This window comes from Chionomys nivalis, chromosome 7 (genome assembly GCF_950005125.1).
Source record: "Chionomys nivalis chromosome 7, mChiNiv1.1, whole genome shotgun sequence".
Classification (NCBI taxonomy): Eukaryota; Metazoa; Chordata; class Mammalia; order Rodentia; family Cricetidae; genus Chionomys; species Chionomys nivalis.
Window position 1 is genome coordinate 3,811,234 of NC_080092.1, and position 13,223 is coordinate 3,824,456.

Below are 13,223 nucleotides of genomic sequence, written 5' to 3' on the forward strand. Positions count from 1 at the left end.
GTACGATTGAGAATCCTTTGCAAATATACCCAAAAGTGGTATTACTGGGTATTGAGCTAAGTTGTTCCCTAATTTTCTGAGAAACCACCATACTGATATCCAAAGCGGCTGTACCAGTTTGCATTCCCACCAACAATGGAGGAATGTTCTTTTTACCCCACATCCTCTCCAGCATAAGTTGTCATCAGTATTTTTGATCTTAGCCATTCTTTCAGGTGTAAGATGGAATCTCAGAGTTGTTTTGATTTTTATTTCTCTGATGGTTAAGGACGTTGAACATTTTCCTAAGTGTCTTTCAGCCATTTTAAATTCCTTTGTTGAGAGTTCTCTGTTTAGGTCTGTAGTCCATTTTTTTTTTTATTGAATTATTTGTTCTTTTGATGACCAATTTCTTGAGTTTTTTGTGTATTTTGGAGATCAGACCTCTGTCTGATATGGGATTGGTGAAGATCTTTTCCCATTCTGTAGGCTTCTGTTTTGTCTTATTGACCGTGTCCTTTGCTTTACAGAAGCTTCTCAGTTTCAGGAGGTCCCATTTATTAATTGTTTCTCTCATGGAGGGCCTGGGGGAGGAGGAGGGAAAGCCATCTGCAATGGTGAGTCTGATGGCTGCAAAGTTGACCACGAGTGGCTACCTTGTGATCTCGTGCTCTGCCCTGGACGCCAGATGAAGCATTTATCTAATCATTCTTTATCAATAAAAACTTGGGAGTCAGATATCAGGGTAAGAACATGAATGATTAGAGAAGTGGCAGAGAAGTGACCAGTGACTTCCTCTCTCTTTCCTTCCTCAATCCAAAAGGGCTGAGAACCTTCTAAGCCCCTCTCAACTACTTCCTGTGTCTCCCTGTATGTCCTTGCTCTTTTAAAACCTCTGTGGCTAATTTTGGTCAGCTCTGTCCTCTGGTTCAAGTAAACTTTATAGGGAGTGTCAGAGTACAAACAAAATATCACACAGCAGAGTGGAGTGCTTATGTCTAGGGTGATGGGGGCAGGGAGGAAACAGGAGGCTTGGTGGTTCATAGCTCTCCCACTATGGGATACCTAAATAGTGAGGTGCGGAGGTGAGTGGCTTCCCTGCCTGGGATCATTTTCCTTTTTGAGGTGGAATATAAAAGACATTTAATAAGAAAATGTCTCTGGGGCCAAGGATGAGCTTGTTTGGTAGATTGCCTGCCCAAATTTGCATGAGGCTGGCCTAAGGGAGCCTGGCCTGAGTAAAAGCTGGAGGCCATCGTCAATGCTTCCCCAATGTCACTTCTAGCCCCAGGAGATGAGACAATGTGAGGCCTTCCTCTGCCTGTCCCCACTTTTGCTTCTCCTGGCCTCTTAGACAGAGACTAGCCTTGACCCTCCAGCTGCAGGAGGTCCAGGTGCCCCAGGACAAACACTGATATTTAGGGTCAAATTTGAAGAAGCATAGCAGTGACGTGGTTCAGCCAGTTATATCCCAGAGACAGCCCTGGAATGAATGTCCCTCTGTAAGATTGGCTTGGGGTTGCCCCAGAAAAACAGGTCCAGGCCCTGGAGAGACTGTGGGCCCTTGAAGACTCAAGAGTGCTGAGGTGTGTTCTCAACTCCTACACTGACTGTGGGTCAAAACATTTGTCCCCTTTCTGGGCCCCAGCTGTAAAGTAATGAAACTTGGCTGGCTACTTCTCGGCTCCCATATGCCAAACTGCTTCCTGCTGTTCTGTAGGTTGGGACCATGGGTGAGACAGTACTGCAGGGGAAGGTCCTGAGGTCGCATGCCCCGATAGCCACAGGTCTGGACCACCCATGAGCTCTGATAAGCAAGCCCTCCACAAGCTGATTGCCAAGTATCCATGTGGAGCCAGACAGGCTGCGTTCAAATCCCACAGCTAGCAAGGAGTAGCTGTGTGGCCCTTGCCAATTTGCCAAACCTCTTTGGGCTTCAACTGCTAACCCTGTAAAGGAGTTCTATTTCTCTTGTGGGGTTGTTGAGACAGCAGTGTGTGATGGACCACATGACTGATCATGAAATAAACACGTTTCCATGAGTCATGCTTCAGCCACCCCCAGCCCCCTCAAACTTGCTCCTGTTTAGACTGGAACTCAGAGAATGAAGTTCAGCTGGACCGTGGGGCGCTGATTCCTGGAAGCTACGGGAGGAGCCAGCTGGTGAGTCCAGTCACACTGTATTCATTTACTTATTTACTCATGCTTTGCTGAGTTAGGGGTGCAAGTCGGGGTATCACACATGCAAGGCAAGGGGTCCCTGCTAAGCCGTGCCCCAGCCCTCCTTTGGTATTGATTTTGGATCTACCTCCCCTCATGCAAACCAGGATAGAAATGCTTTAGGTCAGTGGGACATCGTACTGACTTTTAGTCAACTTGACATAAGTCGGAGTCATCTGAAAAGAGGGAACCTCAACTGAGAAAATGCTCCCATCACAATCCCTGTGGGGTAGCCTGTGGAGCATTTTCTTTCTAATGCCAAATTCTATTTTTAAATTTTATTTATTGTTTTTAATTAAGCTATACATTTTCCCCTTCCTTCCTCCCCTCTTCTCTTCCACCCTACCCTCTATACTCCCAATTTACTCAGGAGATCTTGTCTTTTTCTCCTTCCTGGGTGGATCCATGTATTTCTCTCTTAGGGTCTTCTTTGTTGTCTAGGTTCTCTGGAATTGTAGCCCGTAGGCCAGTTTTTCTTTGTTTTATGTCTAAAAGTCACTTATGACTTTTATATTTGTCTTTCTGGGTCTGGGTTACCTCACCCTAGAATTTTTTTTCTAGTTCTGTCCATTTGTCTGCAAATTTCAAGGTGCCATTATTTTTTAGTGCCGAGTAGTACTCCACTATGTAAATGCACCACATCCTCATCCACTCTTTAGTTGAGGGGCATCTAGGTTGCTGCTATGAACATAGTTGAACTAATTTCCTCAGTGTGTGTGTGTGTGTGTGTGTGTGTGTGTGTTTATTGCTTCTATTTCAGTTTTTAAGTCTTGAACCATTTCTTTCACCTGTTAGATTGTTTTTTGTTTGTTTTCTTTTAGGGATTTGTTGATTTCTTCCAATTTTTTGGTCGTCTTTTCCTCCATTTCTTTAAGGAAATTTTTCATTTCCTCTTTAAGGGTCTCAATCGTCTTCATAAAGTTATTCTTTTTTTTTTTTTTTTGGTTTTTCGAGACAGGGTTTCTTTGTAGCTTTGGAGCCTGTCCTGGAACTCCCTTTGTAGACCAGGCTGGTCTCGAACTCACAGAGATCCGCCTGCCTCTGCCTCCCGAGTGCTGGGATTAAAGGCGTGCCCCACCACCGCCCGGCTCATAAAGTTATTCTTAAGGTCTCTTTCCTCTGTTTCATCTGCGTTGGTATATTCAGGCCTTGCTGTTGTAGAGTCACTGGTTTCTGGTGGTGCCATGTTGCTCTTTATGTTGTTGAGTGTGTTCTTTCTTACCTTGCTGTCTACCCATCTCTTCCTCCAAGCAGAACAGATGGAGCCTGTGTTTCAGGGGGGTCCCCTTTCTTCCGGTTGGTATAGTTGGGGGCTGTGGCTCTGTTGATCTTTCCTTCGGGTATGGGCAGAGGAGAACCTTCGGTGATTGTTCCTCCAGGTGCCTACAGGCCCAAGGCTCACATGATCGCTCTCCTGGTGCTGGCAGGGCTGAGGCTGAACGGCTGTGGTGGTCAGATAGTTTGCGGAGGCCACTGTTGTCATGCCCCACTGCGTTGCTGTGCATTTTTCTCCTCCTGGCATCCTGGCCTGGCCTGTTGTGCTCCTGCCCACACTTCTCCTGAGGGCCTGACCTGGCCAGTTGTACTGCTCAGAGCATTTTCTTGATGGATGTGTAGGGCTCAGGCCACTGAAGGCAGTTCTGTCCAGTGGTCCTGGGTTGTCTAGGAAAGCAGGCTGAACAAGCCATGAAAGCAAGCCAGTACGCAGTGATCCTTCGTGGCCTTTGCTTCTACCTCCAGGCTCCCGCCTTGCATTCCTGCCTAAACCCTTTCCTCCCCAAGCTGCTTCTGGTCATGCTGCTTCTAAGAGCTGCGGAAAGCAAACTTGAACAGTAACATTTCTAGTTCCCCTCACTCCAGTCCCTGATGCACAGCTCAGGGCCCAAGACACATAAGCAAAAAGCAATTGGGGGGGGGGCAGGGGCAGGAAAGAGAGAGAGAGAGAGAGAGAGAGAGAGAGAGAGAGAGAGAGAGAGAGAGGGAGAGGGAGAGAGAATCAGCCCACTCCACCTGGCTCAAGCACTGTCTCCAGCCACCACCTTCCTGTGAGTCTCAGGAGTGTCAGGCACGGTGCTTAACTTCTCTGGCCTCCTTCTCTCTCCTCATTGTATAAAGGGGGGATTGTTGCCAGGAGAAGAGCTCACACCTCCTTCTTCCCCTTGTGCCCCCCATTGCGAAGAACTCACACCTCCTTCCCTCGTGCCCCCGCCCCCATTGTTTTTCTTCTTGTTTGGGGCTCACACTATATCCTGTGCCATGATGTGTGTGTGTGTGTGTGTGTTTGTGTTTTAAATAGCAACAGAGCCATGTCCACAAACTCTGTGGTCAGGGAGGGACCCCTGGGTGCCACTGTTATGTTCAAAGTCTGGATACCCAAAATATTAACAAGAAACCACATCCTATGCAAAAGCAAAGAGTCTTTATTGTGAGTTAACTTGGGTTCCTCTGTCTGTTCGAAGCGGCTACTGCAGCAACAGTAGCAGAAAGAACAGAGCAGGAGAGACCTGGGCAGTGAAAGAGGGGTTTATATAGGAGAAGAGGCTTGGAGAATTCCAAGTCTCTGGGCTTGTGATTGGCTGCCCTGAGTGGGGTGAGAGGAATTTAAGGCTTTCAAGCTTGGATTGGCTGCTCCCTATGATGTAAGGGGAATTCCATACCTGAGGGGAATTTCCAATTGCCAGTCAGGAATTCGAAGCCTCTAGGGGCTCAGTGATTGGTCCATTTTTCCTGCTCAGGGATTGGCTGGTTTTGTGTTGGGGGGGGGGGGCGGGTAGAGATGGCTGTGATTCTGGAGCCAAACCATGTTTCTTTCTTTGGTTCTTTTTACCTTTTTTAGTCTATTTTGGGACCAGCATCTATGGCACACTCTGAATCTACTGGCTTAGTGTGTTCTGATTAAAGGGTCTGGGGACTTTTTTCCAGCTCTAGGTTTGGTACAAAGTTTAGGGACACTTTGTCCCCAAACCTAGAAAGTGTTCCCTGGCTCTGGTCCCATTTGTAGGCTGTGTTTCTTTCCCTGGCTCTGAACCCAGAGACAGCTGCTCCGTGGCTGTGCTAGGGCTATGGACTCACTGAATGTGGGGGGGGGGGGGGCGGGGCGGGGGGGGCGGGGAGGCTTCTCACCGCGGCCTCCCTCTGGCCCCAGCTCACTGGCTTCAGCCCTGTAGGCAGCAGGGGCGGAGGCTGCCCAGGGCCTGAGCAGAGAGGGTCCTCCTGCTCTTGGATAAAACCATAGATGGCTTCTCTAACTTCTTAGCATCACTGGCTTCTTGTGAGCGTTCAAACCCAGAGGCTTATAATTCCAGACCCTGTGAACTAGAGACTGTCTTTTAGCCAGAGTTCTGTGTGCTTAAGTTGGAGGAAGCGCTTCCAGCCTGCGGCGTCTGCATTTAGGCCCCAGGAAGCTCAAGCGCACAGAAGGTGCCGGGCCTTGGTTCTCCGGGACTCTTTCCACTGAAAAGGCTGTGGCTCTTGGCCCCAGGGCCCTTCTCCCACTTTTCTAGCCACTCTGAACTCTTCCCTCTGCTTAGAAGAAAGTTGCAGTTCACAGACAGGAACTGTTATGGGGTCACCCTTCAGAAAGACAATTAGGACATGGGGCCTGGAGGGGCAGAGCAGGCTTTCATTTCTGAAGCGAGGCGCCATTAGGACGGACACAGGTTCCTATATAGCCAGCCTCTGTGGAGCCCCCAGAGAAGAGAGGGCACCATCTTCTCAAATCCATAGAACAAAGGGGATTTCTATTTTTTCTTTTCTTTTTAAAAAAAATTTTTGAGACAGGGTTTCTCTGTGTATCTTTGGCTGTCCTGGAACTATCACTGTAGCCCAGGCTGGCCTTGAACTCAGAGATCCACCTGCCTCTGCCTCCCAAGTGCTGGGATAAAAGGCGTACACACCACCACCCAGCAAAGATTTATTTATTTTATGTACAGTGGTGTTTTGCCTGCATGCCAGCCTATGTCAAGGCTCCAGATCACCTAGAACGGGAGTTACAGACAGTTGTGAGCCACCATGTAGGTGCTGCGCATTGAACCCAGGTCTTCCAGAAGAGCAGCCAGTGCTCTCTCTTAACCACGGAGACATCTCTCCAGCCCACAAAGGGGGTTTCACAGGAGTTGGCAAGCTTCATACCATGTGATGGAGCCTGACCCACGTGCCAAGGGCAGTGAGGCAAACAATAGGAGGGACCCTGAACCTGTAACTGCAAGGCCACGGGGGGTGGGGGTCTCGGGGGGGGGGCGGGGGGGATGGGGAGGGCCGGAGGAGCTTGGTCTGACTTAGGTTGGAGGGAGAAAGAGAGATGGAGGGAGGGAAAAAGGGAGAGAGAGAGAGAGAAGGAGGATGTGAGGGAGGGAGAAGAGAGGGAGAGGAGTTTATGGTCTAATGTCTTGCTGACACTGGCTGTGTCTGGGGCTAAAATCCTCAGGAACTCTTGTGGTTTCTGTGCACCGTCTCAACCTTCTTTGCCTGTGATAAAGATGATGTGTAGTGGAGAGATGAGAATAAACAACACCTTCACACCAGAGAGACACAGGTTGGGGCTCAAAATGTTATACTGCAGGTCCACAAACCACTCAGGTACTGGCTTGTGTGCCCTCATGTGCCTGTGTCTCTGTGTCTCTGTCTCTGTGTCTCTGTCTCTCTCCCCCCTCCCCCTCCTCTCTCCATCCTGTACTGTGGTCCTATCTGGTGCCTGGTTTCTTGTCAGGCAGGTTTTGTTAGACTAAATGATGTGGAATTTCCCACTAACCCCAGAAGACTTATGAAAGTCATAGACCCCTTTATTTGAGTTTGCTTCTCCTCCCAGGTCCCCTGTGAGTGGCCCACGATGGCTGTGTTTTCTCTCTTCCACTTTGAACTATTACTCCTAAGGCTCTCTCAACCCAATGGTCCTATTGCTATTTTGCATGCTTTAAGCTAGCCTGTAGTCCAGGCTAGCCTCACAATGGAGACTGAAGCGTGCAACACCATACCAAGGTATTTTTGATTCAATTTGTTTTTATTTAGGTGTATGTTTGTGGGCTCACTTGCATGTACTTACTGCAGAGGTCAGAAGAGAGTGTCACATCCCCTGCATGGGTGCTGGGAACTTAAATTAGATTCTCGGGCAGAGTAAGTACTTTTTACAATGGAGCCACCTCTCCAGCCTCTAGACTATTAAAAAGCATTTTTATTCATTCTCATTCTTTCTCTTTCCCTCTACAATGCTGCAACCCCCAATACATACACACACACACACACACACACACACACATACACATACACACACACTGTCATGATTTCAAGTCTCTATCTCTTAATAAAACTCTCTTCTGAGGGGGGGTGGTTTTTGTGTCTTTCCCACATTCCTATGGAATAATCCTTTGTTACACTGTAAAAATTTATCACTCAAATTGGTTTAATAAAATTCTGATTGGCCAGTAGCCAGGAAGGAACTATAGGTGGGGTGATCAAATTAAGGATGATGAGAAGGAGAAGAAAGGAGTCAGGAGTCACCAGTCAGACACAGAGGGAGCAAGAGATGAATCTGCTATGCTTATAAAGATACCATCACATGGCAGAGCATAAATAATGAATATGGGTTAACTTAAAATGTAAGAGCTACTTAGTAATAAGCCTGAGCTATCAGCCAAGCATATATAAATGAATAAAAGCCTCTGTGTGGTAATTTGGGAAACTGCTGCTGGGTAATTGGTAACAGGGAGAGAAATGCCAGACTACATCACACCAACCAACTGCATTGTTCTCTTCTTTTCTAAACCACACTGGGGCCTGTACAATGCACCTGATTTTGTTTTTTTAAGCTATTAAGAGGCTGGGGACATGGCCTAGTAGGTAAAGTGCTTGTTGCTTGAGCATGAAGACCTGTGTTTGGATGCCCAGTCCCACACAAAAGCCAAATGCAGTGGTATGAAACTCCAGTGCTGGGGGAGGCAGAGATAGGTGGATCCCTGACACTCATGGGACAGCCACCCTAGCTGAATCAGCAAGCTCCTGGTCTAGTGGGAGACACTGTCTCAAAACATAGGTGTCTTCCTTGATTGCCCTCTGCCTTAAGTCAACCTCTGACTTCTACACAAACACACACACATACACACACACACAGGCAGGTGCACCTGCTTTCATACACACCCACAGAGACAAACAATTACACATGTGAACACTCCACCAACACACAGTGAGATAAAGCCAGGCGTGGTAGCAGATGCCTAGGATGCCAGCTCTGAGGAAGCTAAGGCCGAGGATTGCTGTGAGTTAGAAGCCAGCAGGCTACAAACCTGTCTGGAGAAGAAAGGAAAAAATAAGGAACATAACATACCATAAAGATTATCATTTTAGCCATTTTTGAACTGTGCACTGGTTGTACTAAGGTGTGCAGTGTCGTGTGCCCATCACCACTATTTGTGTCCAGAACAATTTTATTACCATCCCTGTCAGTGGTCTCACCTCCCTCCTGGTCTTTCCAGTCCAAACAGACACTGATCTGCTTTGTCCACGGATTTACCTGTTCTGGGCATAATTTATGTAAATGAGACCATAGGTAATATGATCATTTGTGGTCTGCCTTCTTTTGCCTTGCATAGTGTCTGGAGGTCTCTCTCGGGCTGTGGTAGGTCTGAGTGGATACGCCACATTCTGTTCATCCATTGGTCTGTTGGCTGTTTGCCTGTTTACTCCCTTTGACTTTGGGGGATAGCACTGCCCTCAACAATCGTACAGGTTGTTGCCAGTTTTGTGTGCTCCCTAGAAACAGGACAGAGCTGCACCCTAGCATTGTCTCCATTGTGGCACCAGGGGGCTAATTTCTTCCCCCAACACATTTATTTATTTACTGTGTGCGTGAGCACATGTGTACACGTGCACAGATGCATGTAGAACCAATGTTACAAGACTTCCTCAATTGCTCTCCATCTTATTTTTCATCTTAATTAAAAACTGTTTTCAGGGAGAGTTTGAATACAGTCTGCACTCCTTTTCCCTCTCACCACTAGCCTCACGCCATAAATCCAGCAATGTTGGTCCCCACGTTTGGGGAAATCCTAGGATCAGCACATGAAGAACACAGTGGATGAGTCTTACCCTGGGAAAAGCGGTCACATGACCACAGCAAGACAACTCCCCTGCCAGGAAAGTACTCCACTACATTGTGTGTGTGTGTGTGTGTGTGTGTGTGTGTGTGTGCGCGCGCGTGTGTGTGAAGAATCTCTCACTGAATCTGAAGCTCTCCAGTTCCACTAGGCTGGCTGCCAGTGAACCCAGGCATCCTCCTGCCTCTGCAGTCCCAGCTCTGAGGTCGCAGACTCACTCTGCCTCGCCCAGATTTTAAGTGAACTCAGGTCCTCATGCTTGCACGGTGAGCACTTTGTATACTGAGCCATCTTCCCGGCACTTTCTGTGCCCCCCCCCCATTTATTTTCTCTTACAAAAACATTCTACGACTCTCACTGGGTGAAGTGACTTCTCATTGTGGTTTCCATCTCATTTCCCTGATGACTAAGGAACCTGGACAGTTTTCCACATGCCTGTAGGCATTTTCATATACTTAGTTTGCTTGTCTGTAAGGTTATGATAAAATCGACTCGGGGAGGAAAGGGTTTGTACTTTTGTTTTGCTTTTTGAGACAGGGTTTCTCTGTGTAGCATTGCAACTCACTGGAATCTGCTCTGGAGAACAGGCTGGCCTCAAACTCAGAGACCCACCTGCCTCTGCCTCCCCAGTGCTGGGATTAAAGGCATGCACTGCTGCCACCACCACCACTTGGCTTAAATTTCTTTTAAAATATAATTTAAAAATATTTATTTGTGTATGTGTGAGTTTGAGCATGTGGGTGTCCTGGCATACGTGGGAAAGGCACATGTGGAGGTCAGGGTCCAGCTTTGGGATTCTTTTTTCACTGTCCACCTATTGAGGGGACTCTCCTGCCTCTGCTGAGCTGCCTACTACAGGCTGTTGCCTGAGAGCTTCCTGGCAGGGCCTTTCTCCTGCTTCTGTTCCTCTCACAGTGGGAGTCCTAGGGTACAGATGTGTGCCACTGAATCCAGCCTTTTTTAAAATAATGAGTTGTGGGGATCTGAACTCGGGTCTTCAGGCTTGTCATTTCACCCACCGATCCATCTCCTTGGTTCTATTTCCCTCCCTCAGCCCCTTTGGTTTTCTGAGACAGAGTCTTTCTATGCAGAACAGGCTGGCCTTGAACTCGAGGAACTGCCTCATCTTCCCCACCACACTAGATCCCACTGCCCAATTTAAAACTGAGTTGTCTTGGGCCGGGTGGTGGTGGGGCAAGCCTTTAATTTCAGCACTCTGGAGGCAGAGGCAGGCCAATCTCTGAGTTCGAGGCTAGCTTAGTCTACAGAGTGAATTCCAGGACAGCCAGGGCTAAACAGAGAAACCCTGTCTCAAAAAACAAACAAACGAACAAAAAAACCAAAACCAAATAAAACCCCCCACCTGAGTTGTCTCTTTGTTGTTGGGTGTGTTATAGCTTAAATCTGAAATCCTCTGACCCCCCCCCCCCGCCCCCAGACTCATGTTTTGAACTCTTGGTCCCCAGTTGGTGGTGCCACTTTGGGAGGTATGAAATCTTTAGGCGGCAGGGCCTAGCTGGTAAAAGTAAGTCACTAGGGGTGGACCACCAAAGGTTATTCCTGGTCCTGGATCCTGATCACTTCTCTCCATCCTGGTCCACCGTGATGTGAACAGCTCTGCATAGCTTTGGCTGCATCATCTCGACAGCTTTGACAGATCTTGCCCATGGTGATGATGGACTGAAACCCTCTGAAACTGTGATCCAAATAAATCTTTCCTTCCTTAAGATGTCAGGTCTTGTGTTCATAGTGAAGCAAAGGTAACACATATAAACCAGGCGTGGTGACACACGCCTTTAGCCCCAGCACAAAGGAGAGAGAAGCAGACAAATCTCTGTGAGTTCCAGGCCAGCCAGAGCTACAAGGTGAGATTCTCTCTCTCTCTCTCTCTCTCTCTCTCTCTCTCTCTCTCTCTCTCTCTCTCTCTCTCTCTCCTCTCTCTCTCATCTCTCTCTCTCTCTCTCTCTCTCTCTCTCTCTCTCTCTCTCTCTCTCCTCTCTCTCTCTCTCTCTCTCTCTCTCTCTCACACACACACACACACACACACACTCAGATATCTATAATGTGAGAGTTTTCTTTTTATGTATGTGTGGGATGGGTTGAGACAGGGCCCCACTGTGTATCCTAGGCTGGCCTCAAACTTCCTGTGTCTCCCAGGTCAGCCTCAACTTTTTGAGAAACTTTCTCGGTCTTCCACAGTGTTGGGGTTGCAGACCTGTGTCACCGTACTCTTTTATGAAGCACTCCGATGAACCCAGGTTTTCAAGCACGCTATGCCAGCCAGCCCTTTACTAGCTGAGCAGCTCTGGCTGTGGAGCCGTAGTTTGCCTGGGACTCTTGTAGATCAGGCTGACCTCGAATATATGCCTCTATCTCCTGTACAGTTCTTGATATAACTTGAATATTAGACCTTCATCAGCTACATGACCTACAAATATTGTCTGCCATTCTGTGGGTTGTTTTATGCCTTTTTTCCGGGGGATGTGTAGTTGGGAATGTTAGAAACAAAGACTAATCTTGTTCCGCCCTCTCCCCGGCCTCGTGGCTCACGAGTCCGCCTCCCGCCCGACCCTCTAGGCCCCGCCTCACCGCGCCCCGCCTCTCCCGAGCCCTCTCCGGTCGCAGCCGCCTCCCGCCCCGCCCCGCTTGCCTCTAGGATGTCGCCCCGCCCCTCCCAGGCCCCGCCCAGTGTGGCCTGCCCCCTCCCAAGCCCCGCCCCGAAACATCCCCGCCCTGGGCTCGCCCTGCCTCCCTGGAGCCCTCCCGGCCCGCGCGCGCGGCCAGTGCAGACCTCCCGGCTCGACAGGCGGTGCTGGCGGCGGTGAGTGTGGCGCCGCTGGGTGCTGCGTGGGGGACGCCGGGCGCGGGGCGCAGGGCGGCTTCGGAGGCGGGGACCGCACTCTGGCACCTGCCTAGAGCCCCGGGGTGCCGCGCTCTCCGCGGGTGGCGCGCTCTGGGCGGGATTTTAGGGCGAGGGGTTCCTGCCGCGCTCCTGTAGTCTCTAGTTGGCAGGCCGTGACTGCCCAGCTCCCATCGGAACCTCCCCGGATGATTGTCCCTGGGGCTTATAGGAAACGGCGCGGTTTTCTCTAGTAGCCTCTAAAATCTAAGTTGCTATTTATTTGGAGAACGATTGCTCGCGGACTCTGAAACTAAAAGCGAACAGACAGAAAGTAAGATAACTTTCCAGATGCTCCGTGGCTGCTCCGGGCCCACGCGTGGGCACTTTTGCTCTTATCCCTGTGGGTTTCACGCGGGTTCCCAGAAGGGTGCGGGCGTGCGGGTGAGCAGGGGACCCGGTACGTTCGCAGAGCTCCTAACCCAGGCGTCCACCTTTGACGAAGGTGGACGTGGCCCCTGCCTGACAAGCCTGCCCAGTTCTTGCTTCCCAGGGCTTTCCAGGTCAGCGTGGGTCCAGACGGCGCGCTTAATTGTCATTCGGTGTCGTGCCCACTCCTTCCGTTCAGGCTTAAGAGGGAAGGGGTGAGAGGGGCATTGGGTGTGTTCTAGGAAGGCGGAGCTTCAATGATCAGGCCGCTTGGATCTTCCCTAATATTTTTCGGGTTTTGTGCTTCCGGATAGTGGAGCTGATGTCATTCACTGCTGGTCTGAGCGGTAGTTGATGGGAAATAGTTTGTGGGAGTCACGGGGCGTTCTGAACTCCCATCGGCTTTTTGTTGTTTTGAGACAGGCTCTTATGTAGTCCTGGCTGGAATCCCAACTCCTTATGTAGCCGAGGCTGGTCTTGAACTCCTGGATTTTCTGCCTTCACGGTGTTGAGATTACAGGGTTGTGCCAGCCTTTTCAAAATCTAGCTGCACTCCCCTTGGCATCGTGAGTTGGAGTTGGTTCAGGGACTCCTGAACTCCATATTGGAGTTCTTTGAAGGAAAGTTGTTTCCTCCAGTAGGCGCTTGCCTGCGTTTCTGCACTCACT

At 49.4% G+C, this 13,223-nt stretch overlaps 1 protein-coding gene across 2 annotated transcripts in view; it reads left to right on the plus strand.

Annotated features, from left to right (window-relative positions):
* The first annotated feature begins 2,078 nt into the window (after positions 1-2,078).
* Litaf (lipopolysaccharide induced TNF factor) overlaps positions 2,079-13,223 on the plus strand; it is a 44,526-nt gene continuing 33,381 nt past the window's right edge. The window contains exon 1 of one of the 2 annotated variants that reach the window (XM_057774939.1): positions 2,079-2,142. The gene's annotated coding sequence lies outside the window, so the exon portion shown is untranslated. Of the gene's footprint in view, positions 2,143-12,031; positions 12,109-13,223 lie in introns of those variants that run through there. The other variant, XM_057774940.1, reaches the window with a different exon arrangement.